This window comes from Tamandua tetradactyla, chromosome 1 (genome assembly GCF_023851605.1).
Source record: "Tamandua tetradactyla isolate mTamTet1 chromosome 1, mTamTet1.pri, whole genome shotgun sequence".
Classification (NCBI taxonomy): domain Eukaryota; kingdom Metazoa; phylum Chordata; class Mammalia; order Pilosa; family Myrmecophagidae; genus Tamandua; species Tamandua tetradactyla.
In genome coordinates this window covers 98,562,833-98,578,049 of record NC_135327.1, presented here as the reverse complement: position 1 = coordinate 98,578,049, position 15,217 = coordinate 98,562,833, and the positions used below count along the sequence as shown (strand labels likewise).

At 38.8% G+C, this 15,217-nt stretch overlaps 1 protein-coding gene across 6 annotated transcripts in view; it reads right to left on the bottom strand.

Moving 5' to 3' along the window:
• The window catches only part of OSBPL3 (oxysterol binding protein like 3), a 204,099-nt gene that overhangs the window by 108,147 nt on the left and 80,735 nt on the right, over nucleotides 1-15,217 (bottom strand). The window contains exon 1 of one of the 6 annotated variants that reach the window (XM_077121481.1): nucleotides 15-1,608. The exons of the other annotated variants lie outside the window; for them this stretch is intronic. The gene's annotated coding sequence lies outside the window, so the exon portion shown is untranslated. Of the gene's footprint in view, nucleotides 1-14; nucleotides 1,609-15,217 lie in introns of those variants that run through there. 6 annotated transcript variants of the gene reach the window in all.

The window sequence follows — 15,217 nt, the reverse complement described above, 5'->3', positions numbered from 1 at the left end:
TGTTTAGTACATACCACTTACTGCCAGGCAGTATATGAATGACGTCCCACATGCACCATCTCCTTTACTCAACAGTGTGACGGGAGAGCACTGTCTCTATGTTACAGAGGAGAAAACTGAGTCTGTGAGAAGTTAGGTAACTCTCCCAGTCACACAGCAGGCAAAAGGCTGAATCAGGACTAGATCCAAGCCTCCAACCCTGGTGCTAGAAATTAGCACTCCCCAAGTGGCCAGGTTGGGTGATAACAGCTACCATCCCACCTCTGGAACCAGAGAAACCTTGGAGCTCTACTATACTCAGGAGGGAGAAAATCATCAGCTAGCTTGGAAGAGGTAACATTCCATTTCTCTCTGCAGCACATACCAATTTCCAAGTTACTAGGGAGGGGAGAGAGGGCTGGCAGGGACAGAGACAAGGACACCCCTTACCACTGGTAGCTGGGCTACCATCTGCCACCCCCAACCCCTGCAGGCTTTCAGAGTCCTGCTCTGCTGGAGAGCTTCTAGAACGCAGAAAGGAAACATGTGGCCCCAGAACCACTAAAGTGGTATCTGTCATGGGCTTCGTCCACAGCCCTAAGTTATGGATGACTAAAATGCTTTGTTTGGGTTTAGAATACCAGAGTTCTGAGTTCAAATAAATGTCTACAACTTCCCCAAGCATGTTAACAACAGTAACAAAAATTAAATCCAATCCATCAGGTTAGTCGTATACACATAATCTAACTTTAAAAGAAGAGTGTTATACGATTGTGCAGGATCCAGCTAGATATGACATCATGCTTTTGATTGATCATTAAACACTCAAACTCCCTATACCTTTAACTAGTACTTAGGTCTTAAAAGAAACAATTATTGTTAAAACCATAAACCAAAACCAAGGCAATGGTGAGAAATATCAAAATCTCAGAAAATAAAATTAAGGTACCTGTATGCACAGAACTAAATTTCCACATTTCTCTTACATAACTCTCCAAATGCCTTTGTTTATTATATATTGCATTCAACAATAAATAAGACTAAAAGAAAACCAACATCAGCCTCTTCATACAGTTAGCTTTACTTATGGGTGCTTGACTAATTGTATTTGAAGTAGAAGTAAATGCAATCTGGTTGAAAACTGTCAACACAGGCTGTAAGAATAAATCAACAGCTTCTTTAATAATAGTATTGGTTGTTGCAGTTAGAGAAAGGAGGGAAAAAACCCTGATGGGAACCCCAAATGGTGAAACGTGGGGGAGAGGGGGGGAGGGACAGCCATTGCTATGGCTACTCATTCTACATTGGATTAGGAATACAAACAAGGGTTTCTGTTTGTGTACTGAGTGGTTTTATTATTATTATTATTTTTCAAGGCTGGGGTTCTTACAAAGGAGAGTATGGAATGAGAGGAGGCCTGCGAAGTGGTGGGCAATGAAATGAGAGTCATGAGAATTCTAAAACTGAGCCAAATCAAGAACCACCATAACTGTGTCCCAGAGGAAACTAAAAAGAGTCCTCTTTCTCTCTTAATCCTGCCAACTTTCACTTGTGAGGCAACAGCTACTAGGACTAAGGTATTAGTAGGCCAATGCGAGCTGGCACTTAGAGTTACGCCCTCTTGCAGCACCACCCCCAGCCCCCAGTCCCCCTTCAGGGAGGAGCAAAGGTGGAATCTAATCCACAGCCCCAATCCCCTCCACCCCCAGGGCTGAATCTGAGGGTGCTGAGCAAAGAATATCTTTCTGCTCCCCAAATCGTGCCTATCCTCACAAGGAATTCAATTAAAATTACCAAGGGCAGCTTAAAGGTTGAGAAAAGCAGCTAACTTCCAGGGAAAGGATAGGCTTAAAATAGCGCAGAATAAGGAATGAAAGCAGCCGTAGCCCCGGAGTAAGGTGCTCCAGGGGCAAGGTGGTCACCTGGAGTGAGGCAGGTATTGCTTCCACCCTAAGGACCCCAAAGGCTGGGGGTCACCAGAGAGAGGACCGTGGTAGGAGTCCTGAGAAGGGTGCCTTGGCGAAGAGGAACCGCACTCAACCATGGTGTGTTCTGCAGCTCGCTGACCCCATTCTGCTGGCCTGCCAGAGAGGGTGATGATGAATCCCTCAAAAGGGCTCAGGTCAGAGCCGCTGATTCAGAGGTGTAGGCGATGATGAACAGAGTACATACAAAAGACCCTTCCACCCCTCCAAGTGACCTTCCCATGGAAAACCTCTAACTCTAGGTGTTTTTATTGGTTTGAATAATATAAAATAGTTCCCCTGCTTACAGACTGGGAACAACTTAAGATGAATGATTTCTTTTCCCCTTTTTTACAGAGGTATATAGTAAAGTGCACAAAATCTTGAGTGTACATACCACTCAATGAAATTTTACCCCTGTAAACACTCACCTAAACACCACCCAGATCAAGAATTACAACACTGCAGCAGCCCCGAGGCTTCGGCAGTCCCTGGACCGGGATCTGGGCAGGTTGAGTAGGTCCTCCTGCTGGAGTCTGGTCATCTGCCTTGAGTAAGTCCCTCTTGCAGGTCATGTCAGCATGCCCCACGAACAGAGTGAGGGCTCCGCCAACTTCACAGAAGCAGGTTGTATGACCACGGTTGTGTCCTCTTCCCAATATAAGTATGTGAGGTATGGACAAGATGCAGTCTGAGACTCGCTTCCATTTTAACAAACTATCTGGAAGCCAAGTGGTGGGGAGAGGGTTTATGACACTCCCCTCCCTTGAAATCTCAGGAGGCCACCAATTTTGACAGCTGTCAAAAGCCAGATGCATTTATGTCAACTCAGAAACCCTACTTGTGCCTCTGAGGTGAGCTGGGGTCTCTCTTCCCATTGTCATGCACCCTAGAAAAGCCGATGGGTCAGGGTCAGGTAAAATGGTTTTTTTTTTTAACTTTTTTTATTAATTAAAAAAAATTAACAAACAAAATATTTAGAAATCATTCCATTCTACATATATAATCAGTAATTCTTAATATCATCACATAGTTGCATATTCATCATTTCTTAGTACATTTGCATCGATTTAGAAAAAGAAATAAAAAGACAATAGAAAAAGAAATAAAATGCTAATAGAGAAAAAAACTATACGTACCATACCCCTTACCCCTCGCTTTCATTTACCACTATTTCAAACTGAATTTATTTTAACATTTGTTCCCCCTATTATTTATTTTTATTCCATATGTTCTACTCTTCTGTTGGTATAGTAGCTAAAAGGAGCATCAGACATAAGGTTTTCACATTCACAGAGTCTCATTGTGAAAGCTATATCATTGTTCAGTCATCATCAAGAAACATGGCTACTGGAACACAGCTCTACATTTTCAGGCAATTCCCTCCAGTCTCTCCACTACATCTTAAACAACAAGGTGATATCTACTTAATGCGTAAGAATAACCTCCAGGATAACCTCTCGACTCTTTTTGTAATCTCTCAGCCATTGACACTTTGTCTCATTTTACTCTTCCCCCTTTTGGTCGAAAAGGTTCTCTCAGTCTCTTGATGTTAATTCTCAGCTCATTCTAGGGTTTTTCTCAGTCTTTTGACGCTGAGTCTCAGCTCATTCCAGGATCTTTGTCCCACGTTGCCAGGAAGGTCCACACCCCTGGGAGTCATGTCCCACGCAGAGAGGGGGAGGGTGGTGAGACTGTTCATCATATTGGCTGGAGAGAGAGGCCACATCTGAGCAACAAAAGAGGCTCTCTTGGGGGTGACTCTTAGGCCTAAATTTTAAGTAGACTTGACCTATCTTTTGTGGGGTTAAGTTTCATGTGAACAAACCCCAAGACTGGGGGCTCAGCCTTTAGCTCTGGTTGTCCACACTGCTTGTGAGAATATCAAGAATTCAACTTGGGGAAGTTGAATTTCTCCCCACTCTCACCATTCTCTGAAGGGGGCTTGCAAATACTTTTCCAGTCACTGATCAAATCATTCTGGGATTCATCAGGGGATCACTCTGGACAAACCAACAAAATCTCATGTGCTACCTGAGAGTAAAATGGTATTTTAATTAAAAGTCAAATGGGCATAAAGCACGCAAGCATATGCTGTCCTGGTTTCTATTAGGAAAAAGAGCCTTCTGATTTCCACCAAGAATGGGGAAGAATACTAGACCAATGCACTACCAAATGTTTTGGCAACAAGGGTGATTTTAAGGCTTATTTTGTACATATTCATTTGGTGGAATAGAATACATGATTTGGGAAGAAAAAAGCAAAGGACACAAGCTGCACCATGCATGTGCCTTGATAGGAGTCAGACCTTGGTTTGAATTGGGGCTCCCTGATTATCAACTCTGTGAACCTGACAAATGGATTAACCCCTCCACCCTTCAGTTTTTAATGTATAAAATGGGAAACAGTAATAGCCTCTTCTCAGTAATTGCAAGGATTAAGTGAGCAAATGAGGATAAAGAGTCTGGTTTGCAGAGCACAGACACCAGATATTAATCCCATTTCTTCCTCTTCTGGCTTCCTGCAAGGGTTCTATACAGCTGAAGATAAGATCCCCCACTCCTCTTTTAAGCAAAAACAAGTAAGGACTCTACAGATATTAAAACATTTTTGTCTTTCAGTCTATTAACATTTGTCAAAACCCCCAACACAAGTGTGACCTTCAAAGCAGAGGGCTTACTTTGGAATAAGACTTAGATGTGGAAAGACAAAAGTCACATTATTCATTACCACTGGCTGCAAAAACAAACAAACAAACAAAAAACCCAGCTTAATATTAACCAGGAAATTTGAAACACTGGCGTATAACAAAGCCACTTCTTAATCTATTAGGCCTGTAATCTGTATTCTATATACTTGGCCAGGTTTTACTTGAGAAACAGGTTTTGCTCCCAGACTGGGAAAAAAGCTTGCATAAAGACCAATGGAATATAGTTCCAGCTAATTTGCAGTTTCCCAGTAAAATAACATTTTTTTTTCTTTTGGGTACATGATCCAGGAATTGAACCCGGGTCTCCTGCATGGAAGGTGAGCATTATATGACTGAACCAATCATGCACGCCCAGTGAGATACAGCCATTACTCAAGCTTCATTTCTACAAATTCTCATTTATATACCTATATTCTGTACTCCCCAAGGCCTCCCCACCCACCCTATTTTATCTCCCTGACTTTGTCCTTGCTATTCCTCTTCACCCCTTTGTGTCTCCCATCTGTGGAAATTATCTTCATCCTCTAAAGCCCATGACAAGCACCACCTTCGTCATGAAACCTTTTCTGAATCCTACCTCCCACCATGGTGATGCTTCTATTTTGAACCCCTGCTATAATTTTGCACCAACTGAAAGTATCAGTCATGTATTTCCTGAATTTTGACACACTCTTTATTTCCTGACTACTAGAAGTTAGGTCTACATCTCACTCAGGGACTACATACACTTCACCCATCTCTACATTCTGTGGACACATAATTTACAAGGGATGGTAGCAAGAATTGTTGAGCTAGATTGAATTGCTGAGCTAGATTGAACATCTTCATTTATTGCCACAGGAGCCTTCATTTTCTCCTCTTCAATGGAATCAGTTGGGATTACATAGATAGTTCAGCATATGTTAGCTATCCCTTCTCTGGGGGGGCTTCCTTGTCATTTTAAGTCTTTGGCTCTGAGAGAGATCATTGTTTTTTTTTTCTCTGAACTATTTGAAATATTTCTAGAGTGTGTATCTATGCCCAAAGCAGCCCCCTCCTTGAAGACTTCATCTCCAGAATCCTGCCATTTTACATCATTTGCCAATCCTTCTTCATTGGGTCAGGAAGAAGCTAGAGAGATCAATCTCTGCATTATTTTCTCAGTCTTCTAAAAATTAAGTGATCAGCAAGGAAAACCAAGAGATTATCAGTGGTTAAAAGAATGAGACATCCAGTGGGAAATTATGATTGAAGCTCCTTTTTTTTTTTAACACATCTGTCATCCATCCCAGGCTTATTCTCTCTGAGAAGAAAGTATCATCCATAGCCTTTGAATGGCAGTCCATAATATTGATCTAAAGGCAATCTTTTTTTCCCTTACCCAGGGGTTCACTCTTAGGGTCTGGATTTCCAGAGGCCTACTTCTGTAAAGTATTCTTTTCTAGAATAATATTCTTATCACGAGAACCATCCTTCCTGGTGAGAATAATCAGTTGATCATTATCAATGTCCCAGCTTTAATGTTTCAAGTTTACTTTGCTTAGTTCTCTGACTCTGTAATGGCAAAGAGCTACAAGTATTATAATCAACCAGCTTCCTGGGTGGTTCTTCTATGAATTACTGACGTTCTCCTCTGCTACTGGTTTTCTTACCTTTGCTAGGACAATTGTGCTCCATGTGATTCAATTTTTTAAAAAAATATTTTTATTGACACATCTTCATACACATTCATTCCCTACATGGTGCACAATCAATGGCTCACAATAGCATCACATAGTTGTGTATTCATCACCATATTCATTTTTTAGAACATCTTTTTGTCTCCAGACAAAAAGAAAAAAGAAAAACTCACACGTCATACTCATCACCCCTCCCTCTCATTGACCACTAGTATTTCCACCTACCCAACTGATTTGTTTTTCATTATTTAGAGAATTATTAATTAGTTTCTGTAATCAAAGCTCTGTAGATAAGATCTTACATATTTAATACAGTGTGTTACCCCTGTACAAATGGAACAAAATTAAGTTTAATGTTTCTAAGCCAATAAGGCTAATTTCTGTACAATGGTACAACTGGGATACTTTTTCCAAATACTCAATTTATTTTACCTCTTATCCTCACCTTCTTATTTATTTATTTTTTAATCCATATTTTTTAACTCATCTGTCCTGGATAAAAGGAGCACCATCTGATTAAATTTTAATGTTTTTTCCTTCCCATCAAATTTCTGTTCAACTCTCCTGATCAGATTAGCAAATCCCATGCCAAACATACTTGTCCTCAAAAGATGCCAAGAGTCCACCCTGAAAACCAAATGCTGCTTTTTCAACACTATTTCTGCTCCTGATATTTGTACTGTTTCTGTATCTTCTTCCAAGTCATCTACCTTCCCCTGAAAGGTTAAAAATACCACATATACCCCTCAAGTCCTTTAGTTTTCCTATAACTAGTGCTACATTTGAGGTTTCTTTTAACAGTTTAGTGTATTTTTACCCAAACCAGCAAACAGGAGTGATAACTGCTAGATCTGATGTCTTTGGAAGTTATCAAACTTGCAGTTGCTTCTTGTCCATTAATATCAGTTCTCTTTAGCTGGGTACATGGTTTTCTATTCAGAGGCTATATTCCCAGCCTTCTTTGCAGCTTCCTGAAGCCATGCAACTAAAGTTCTGCCAATCATATGTGAGCAGAAGCAGTGCTTCAGGTCATAATTCTGAAAAGAAATATGCATGTGTTGCTTGTCCTTTCCCCATTCCTAAGGGCCGGAAGATGAAGACTAGTGGACCCAAGAATGAAAGTCATTGGATGAGGACAGGCAGTTACATGAAAGAGAGAAATGAACTTCAATATTGTAAAAGCCACTTAAATTTTGGGTCTGTTACAGAGACATAGCCCAAATAATACAGGCTTTACGAAGGTAGTATGCCTTATAACTAGGAATGGTGGGACATATCTGAACCACTTATCAGGAAGTTGTCAACCATCTCTCCAAAAATAGCAACCTCTGAAACACTGGCAGTGAATATCCTTCTCAGTATTTGACAAAACAAGGAAAGTATTCTTTCTAGGTTGAGGAGGAAGGGGAGGAAAGGAGTATATTATCACCCCAATTTCTCCAAAAGATCTGATAGAAGTGATCCACTCCTCAGTCATGAAGATGGCCCTCTTTACATTGCATTGTCACCACAGGGTCCAAAGGGCCACTCTACAGCTGGATGACTGAATGTTCTCACTGAGGAGGGGTCAGCCCACTCTACTCCTGAACAGTGAAATCAGGAATGAGCTTTTCCTCCTTCTGCAGTTTACCTATACTCCCCCTCATCCTTCCATGTCTCCAAAGGAAGAAATACTTATGGATAAATATGGGCCAATAAAGAAAGCTATAGTGAAAAGCGAGGAAGGTAATAGAGAATAGTCATAATGTTGAAAATTCAAAATTTATAAAAATATAAAAATCAATATACTCAATAACTACATAGCACCTATTATCTGACTACTGTTTGTGCAAACCATTAAAAGATGGAAACTAAGTAAATGGCAGAAGACTAATCAAGAGAGGAAATGAGACAAGACCAGCATAAATTAAACAAGCCAGAGCACAATTCAGGGTGGGATACACAGCAGGCCTGTGGGCAGTTGCAAAGGGAAGAGAACAGTGGAGCTGGGGTTGTGAGTAAAAGCTTGAAAGAGGTGGTCCATGGGGAACCTTGAAGATGAGGGTAGGATATGACGATAGAGAGGAACATAATGGACAAAGTTGGGGGGGTGGTTTGAGATCGGAAAGGAATAGGGGTCATCACACAATATTTCTCAACCCTGGCTGCATGACAGGATCACCCTGGACAGTTTCTACAAAATACCAAAGCCTGGCCCTACTTCACACCAATTCAACCAGACACTCTGAAGTTGAGACTAGGGCAGAGGCATTTTGAATAGCTCCCCAAATAATCCTTATGCAGAGCGAGAACTGAGAAACACTACCCTAACAAAATTTTGCACCTAGAAATGAAAGGAAGATTGACTCCAAAGAACTGCTTTCTTTTAGTTTGGCATTTAATTTCATGTTAGTATCTAACGCCAGACTTAAGTCTTCTGCATCTAATTTTCATCAAATTAAAATGCAAAAGCAGGGTGGTGCGATGGTGGCTCAGTGGCTGAATCTTCATCTGCCATGCCAGAGACGCAGGTTCGATGCCCATGCAAAACAAAAATGCAAAGCAGAGCTGGCTCCACCCAAGAGAGTAAAATCATACCTTGTGGTCTGAATTTAATCAATGGGTGGTGTTGTCCTCCCTTAATGGACAACTGCTTAAGAATTGCAGGATAGAATTTTAACAATTGGCAACCACAGACAACATTTCATTGCTTATTTAAAAAGACTGTCAGTTGAGTCACTATGAACTGTGAATGGGAATTTAAACAATTTCTCTACTACCCATAAAAATCTACTAATTGTCTTTTCAGAAATGCAACCATTAAGCTAAGGGTGAATGATACTCCACAAGAGCTAACTGAATACTCTCAAATAACATGCAACTAAATAGCCCTGTGGCTCATGGATCAAATGCACACACTTCAAGTTTGTTTGTTCACCTTACTAAAAATAATCCTAGGACTGAGAATCTAAGTTTAAATATATTCTATAAAACTAAGTTCCCAAGAGGAAATGTTAAATTGTATATGTGGTAAACAGAATAAAAATTTTCTAAATCCATGGATTTCAATCTATGGACTTCAAGCAAATAGCACAATTATAAAAATGTGCTATCACACCAGTGCAAGGTGGTATATGGGAATCCTCTATTTTATGCATGATTGTTCTATAAACACACTTATTTAATAAAGAAAACAAAACTAAACTAAACTAAGTTCCCCAGATATATTATGGACTGTCCTTCAAAATCACAGAAGTAATAATAAACAATGCTTTCAAAGAACCCTGAAAGAAAGCAATGAGCCACTAGTTTTGAGAATGTATTTTGTATAGGTGGGGAGAAAAGAGAATGCAGGAAGTTTTACTCACTCTCAGGGAAAGGACTGCTGCAAGAAACTGAACATTAAATGCTTTTAATCTAGTATAAGTTCAATAAAAATTACAAATAAAAGAAGAGGCAGAGAAAGCCTTAAAAACTAGGGTGGTTATTCGTAGACTAGAGCTAAAAAGGCAAGAAAAACTTAAAAGCATTAATGCTGACTATGCAGGAGATTTGAATAGATGAGAAGCAACTGAAGACAAGGAGCATGGCTTATTATTTTTAAAAATTTCCTACAACTAGAGCACTAGCTAGCTTATCAAAGTGATGCACTTTGCCCCTTTCCTTCAACACTACCTGTTAGAAGACAGTTTTAACTAAAACTTATTTTATCTCAAAAGTAGGGAAAGTAATATTCTAAAGTATCTACAGTTGAACTTAAAGAACTTTTAAAAGTTCTTCGTGAGTTTACATCTAATGAGATGATACTGATACTGATTTATCATTACAGATCTTGGAAAAGAGTGTTAAATTGTTTATCATGCCAGCCTATCAGATTTTCATCTCTCTTCTGAATCTAAAAGAACTAATACTCTTAAGATAAAAAATTACTTTTCAGAAGATTGGCAAATTCTTTTCCTTTTGTTAAATTCAACTATGATCAAACTGAATATTTTACCTTTAAAAGTAAGTTCAGTTTCACTTCAGTCTTATATAATGATTTGTCTTCATCTATTGTTCTCTCTATTCATCATTTCTCTATAAATATGTGTAGAGACATCTGAAATAAATGTTAACATTGGTTATTTTATAGGTGGTAGGAATTTGGGGTAATATTTGCCTTCTCCTTTGAACTTTTTTGTTTTGCTTGATTTTTTTTTAATATAAAGAATGCATATCATTGAAATTAAAGAGAAAAACTAGTCCTGATTTACATGGTTCATTTCCTAAAATGTTTACCTGCTCCATGCTTCTTTATTTTCCCAACACCCACCAACCTCAGATTCTGACTCAACACCTGTCTCATTCCTCTTCCTGCTCTGGCCCTCTGGTCTCTGGTTGTGTTTCAGGCATTGGAGACATCATAGACCTGCTCACCAAAGAATGAATCTGATTAATATCACACCTGCTAGCAGTCCCCAAGCAGAGTAGTGCAGATAAGAAAACCAGTGGTGTCTGGACCTTTTAACTAGAGGCGTGACATGAAACCAGTGACATTGGGAATCCTGTGCTGTTGTTTACACCACATGTGACATACACCAATGCACACAAACTGGATTTACTTGGAGTGTGGGCAGCTATACCACTCAGACCTCTTCTAATTTTTCCCCCATCTCTCTCTCTATTTCTTTTTTAAAGAAAATTAAATAAACCCAACTAGATGACATCGAAGAATGAAGAGTGGATAGGTGCACAGAGTGAGGGAAGAAGGAAGAATTCTTGGGAGTATTAAGGGGCCAGTTCCCATGTTTTAACAGTATATGGTTTGCTCTGGCACAGTACCCCAAAATGCATTCCAGTCATATCAAGCTCATCTGAAAACCCCAAACAAAGTGGATGTCTATGCTTTGCTTAATTCACAGCAGAAGTCAATGCTCTTGTTTTGTATGGTTCCTTCCTCTCCAGACTCTTCCTCTCCTCAATCTTTAGGAATATCAGACTCAAAGCTATAGAAATAGCTTTACAAATTCAGTAGATTAGATTATCAGGTACCACACAGACTAAGCTCTACAAAATAACAAATAAAAATAAACACTCGGGCGGGCCGCGGTGGCTCAGCGGGCAAAGTGCTTGCCTGCCATGCCGGAGGACCTCGGTTCGATTCCCGGCCCCAGCCCATGTAAAAAACAAGCAAACAAACAAAATACAATAAAACAAGAAAATGTTTAAAAAGTTGTTTCCCTTTCTTCCTTCCTTCCATCCTTCCTTCCTTCTCTCTGTCTTTCCTTCCCTTCCTCCGTCTCTCTTTAAAAAAAAAAAAAAAAAAAAAAAAATAAACACTAATTTAGGAGCTGAAAGTGTATTTTAAAAGTTACATATAAAAATATACAGTCCGTTATGAATTTGGTTGTAACTACTAATGTAAACTCTCACTTTTGTGGCAGTTCTCAATAAGACAAAGGACATAGCTGGCTTCTATATACCAGCAGAAATGACTCTTCCTGGAAACAGCAACTAGCAAAGACTAAGAAATCAAACTCTACCTCTGAAAAATAAAGGTGCTAGCCTGGATCGTGATTATTCAGAATGCAGTCTGTTGAAAACCACTCCCCACAGGGCTCTCTCTGGGGGCAAAAATAACAGACCAGACCTCTTGAGGACTGCCGCTCTACATTCCCTCCCGGGAACACACATATTACATCTTGGCACATTAAAGACTCTGAGAGGTCCTGCAGTTAAAAGAAACCAATACAAAACCAAACTTTGAGTTCATTTCAAACCTATTTGACCATGGAATACATTCTTCGAATGAACTTTCATAAACCATCCTTCAGCCTGAGATCTTAGCTTTAAAATTCAATTACCCTATGAGCCCATGAAATGATTTGCACTCTAAAGCAGTAAATTTTCCCTCTAAGAAACTAAGCCTTTAAAGACTACACCATGAGGATAACAACTTAACACTCACAGGCAGTTTCTCGGTTAAGAATCAGGCTCGCGACAGCCAGGAATAACACCTGAACACTCTTTGTTTATAGTTTCATGTCTAGACTTTCGGTCTAGAAAGTCATGAGAAACCGTGATTATCACATAACAACCATAAGAAATGTTCAGAGACTACAAATATGCTTCCCTGACTGACTCCATTTTCCCTAAAAGTCCTTCTTTCATCCTTCAATATCACGTCTATTCCCCCATGCCTAATTTCTTGACCCACTCTTTCCCTTTCCCACAGCTTTCCAAAGTTAACTGCTCAGACTTGAACCTTTTTATTTCAGTCAGAAATGAGCCTATGCAGGAGGAATCTGTACGGGAACTACAATACCATCAGGAGGAAAGAAGAGCTACTTGAGGCATTCTAAAACCCTAAGTTAACTGGAGAAACTGCTTAAAAGAATCTTTTGGAAAATACTTCAGAAATTAAATACTCGTGCAGCTGTAGTTCAAGCCTACTTGGGAACATATTTTCATGCAATTAACACCGAATTTACCCAAGCAAACAAACAAAAAAAAAAACAGGACCAACATTTAGTATTCATGTAACAAATGTTTATTGTGATCTTATGTGTCAGACTCTGTTGTTGGAGAAACTGGAGATAGCAGAGAACTAAATCTGAAACATTATGATCCTTTAATAAACAATACCACGCAATACAGTAGAAAATTCAGCAATGTCAACCATACGATGACGCTGTAGCAGACAGTTTCTACTTGAAAGAAGGCTGATTTTAAGTAAGACTTCAGAACCGTCTTACAAGATATAAAGAAACCCTGTGTACCTATGAAAAAGGGACAGGACAGGAAGCTGACATTTATTTTGAGCCTATTTACCAGGCACCATGCTGGATGTTTCTACCCATGTTACATTATATTAATTCCCAGAATTATCCTTTAACTTGAATTTTAAATGTCATTTATAATTAAAAAAACTGAGACAGAGCCTGTGGTCAAATTTTTGGAATCTGCCTGATCACACGAAAATGAAGTTAGAACTGAAACTGAATTTATGGACACTTCAGAAAAGTCACATTTCTAATAACTTTATGATGACAGAGAAAAGATGTCTCAAAGCCTCAACACCACATCAAAAAATAACCTTTATAAAGTTGGAGGACTTCCTGATTTCAAAACATGTTATAAAGCAACAGTAATCTAGACATACTGCTGTACTGGCAGAAGGACAGACATATAGAACAATGTAATAGAATTGAGAACTCAGTTATAAACGCATTCATTTCTGGCCAACTGATTTTCAACAAATGGTGCTGGATATTCTCATGTAAAGAACGAAGCTGGCTCTTTACCCTACACCATACATAAAAATGAACTAAACATGGACCAAAGACTAAATATAAGAGCTAAACCCAGAAAACTCTTTGAAGAACACAGAGGTGTAAATCTTCATGACTCTGGACTTAGCAATGTTTTCTTAGATATGACACCTAACGCACAAAAAACTACAGAAAAAATAAATTGGATGTCTTCAAAATTTAAAACATTTGGGCTTCAAAGAACACTATCAATAAAGTAAAAAATAAAGTAAAAAATATTATACTGAGCATATTTTAATATTCTTACAACAATTAAAATTTTAAAAAAACAATTAAAAAATGTGTAAAGGATCTGAATAGACATTTCTCCAAAGAAACTACAAAAATAGTGAAAAAACCAAACATATAAAGGTTACTCAACATTATTAGTCATGAGGGAAATGCAAATAAAAAGCACAATGGAAAACCACTTCATATCTACTTTAGGTTAGCTATAATGATAAAAAATATTGGTAATTAGTGTTGGAGAGTAAAATTGTGCAATGCTTTTTGAAAGCTGTCTGGTAGCACCTTGGAAGGTTAAATATAGTTACCCTGTGACTGCCGTTGTACTTCTAGATATATACTCAACAGAAAGAAAATGTATTTCCACATAAAAATGTACATACAAATGTTCATAGCAACATTATTTATAATAGCCAAAATGTGGAAACAACCCACATGTCCATCAATCGATGAATGAATGAACAAAATGTGGCATATCATACAATGGAGTATTATTTGGCCATTAAAAAGGAATGAGGCATTTGAACATGCTACAATATGGATAAACCTTGTGAACAATATGTTAAATGAAAGAAGGCAGACACAAAAGGCCATTTATTGATTCTACATACATGAAATTGTCCAGAATAGGCATCAAGAAAGAAAGCAGAAGTGGTTGTGTGGGGTTTAGAGAAAATGGAGAAAGACTGATAATGGACATGGAGTTTCTTTTTGGGGAAATGAAAATATTCTGGAATTAGATAATGCTGATGATTGTACAACTTTGTGAATATACTAGAAATCACTAAATTGTATAGTTTAAAGGATAAATTTTATGGTATGTGAATTATATCCCAGTAACCTCTACCCCCAAAATAATCTTTCAATTACATGGAATCAGACATGCAATACTTGGGATTAGTCCTAAGATTCAACAGGGAATTTTTCTGAAATAGATGAAGAAACTCCAATAGAAAAGTTTTTGAAAACCATGACTACTTTAAAATAGTGTGCTCAACTGAAAACAAATAGGCAAAATGATAACAGGGGACTCAATAACTTCAGGTCAGACCACATAAGGTCTTCTGAATCTATTTGCTTTTGTGAAATCATGAAAGGAAAGAATGAAATAACAAAAGTCAAGGGTCACAGAGAGAAACAAGTGCTAGATAAAAAGTGGAGAAAGAGATGAACCTATTCACTGTTGGTGGGGAAGCTGAGATGTGCAGCCCCTCCCAAGAGCAGTGTGGTGGTTCCACAGGAGGCTAGGGGTGGGGTTGCCATATGATCTTGTAACCTCGCTGCTACGTACATACCTGGAGGAAAGATCAGTGGGAACATGAATGGACGTTTGTACACTTCTTCCCAGGGAGAAGCAAGAAGGATCCACAGGAGCTGAGAGGGCCATTTGAA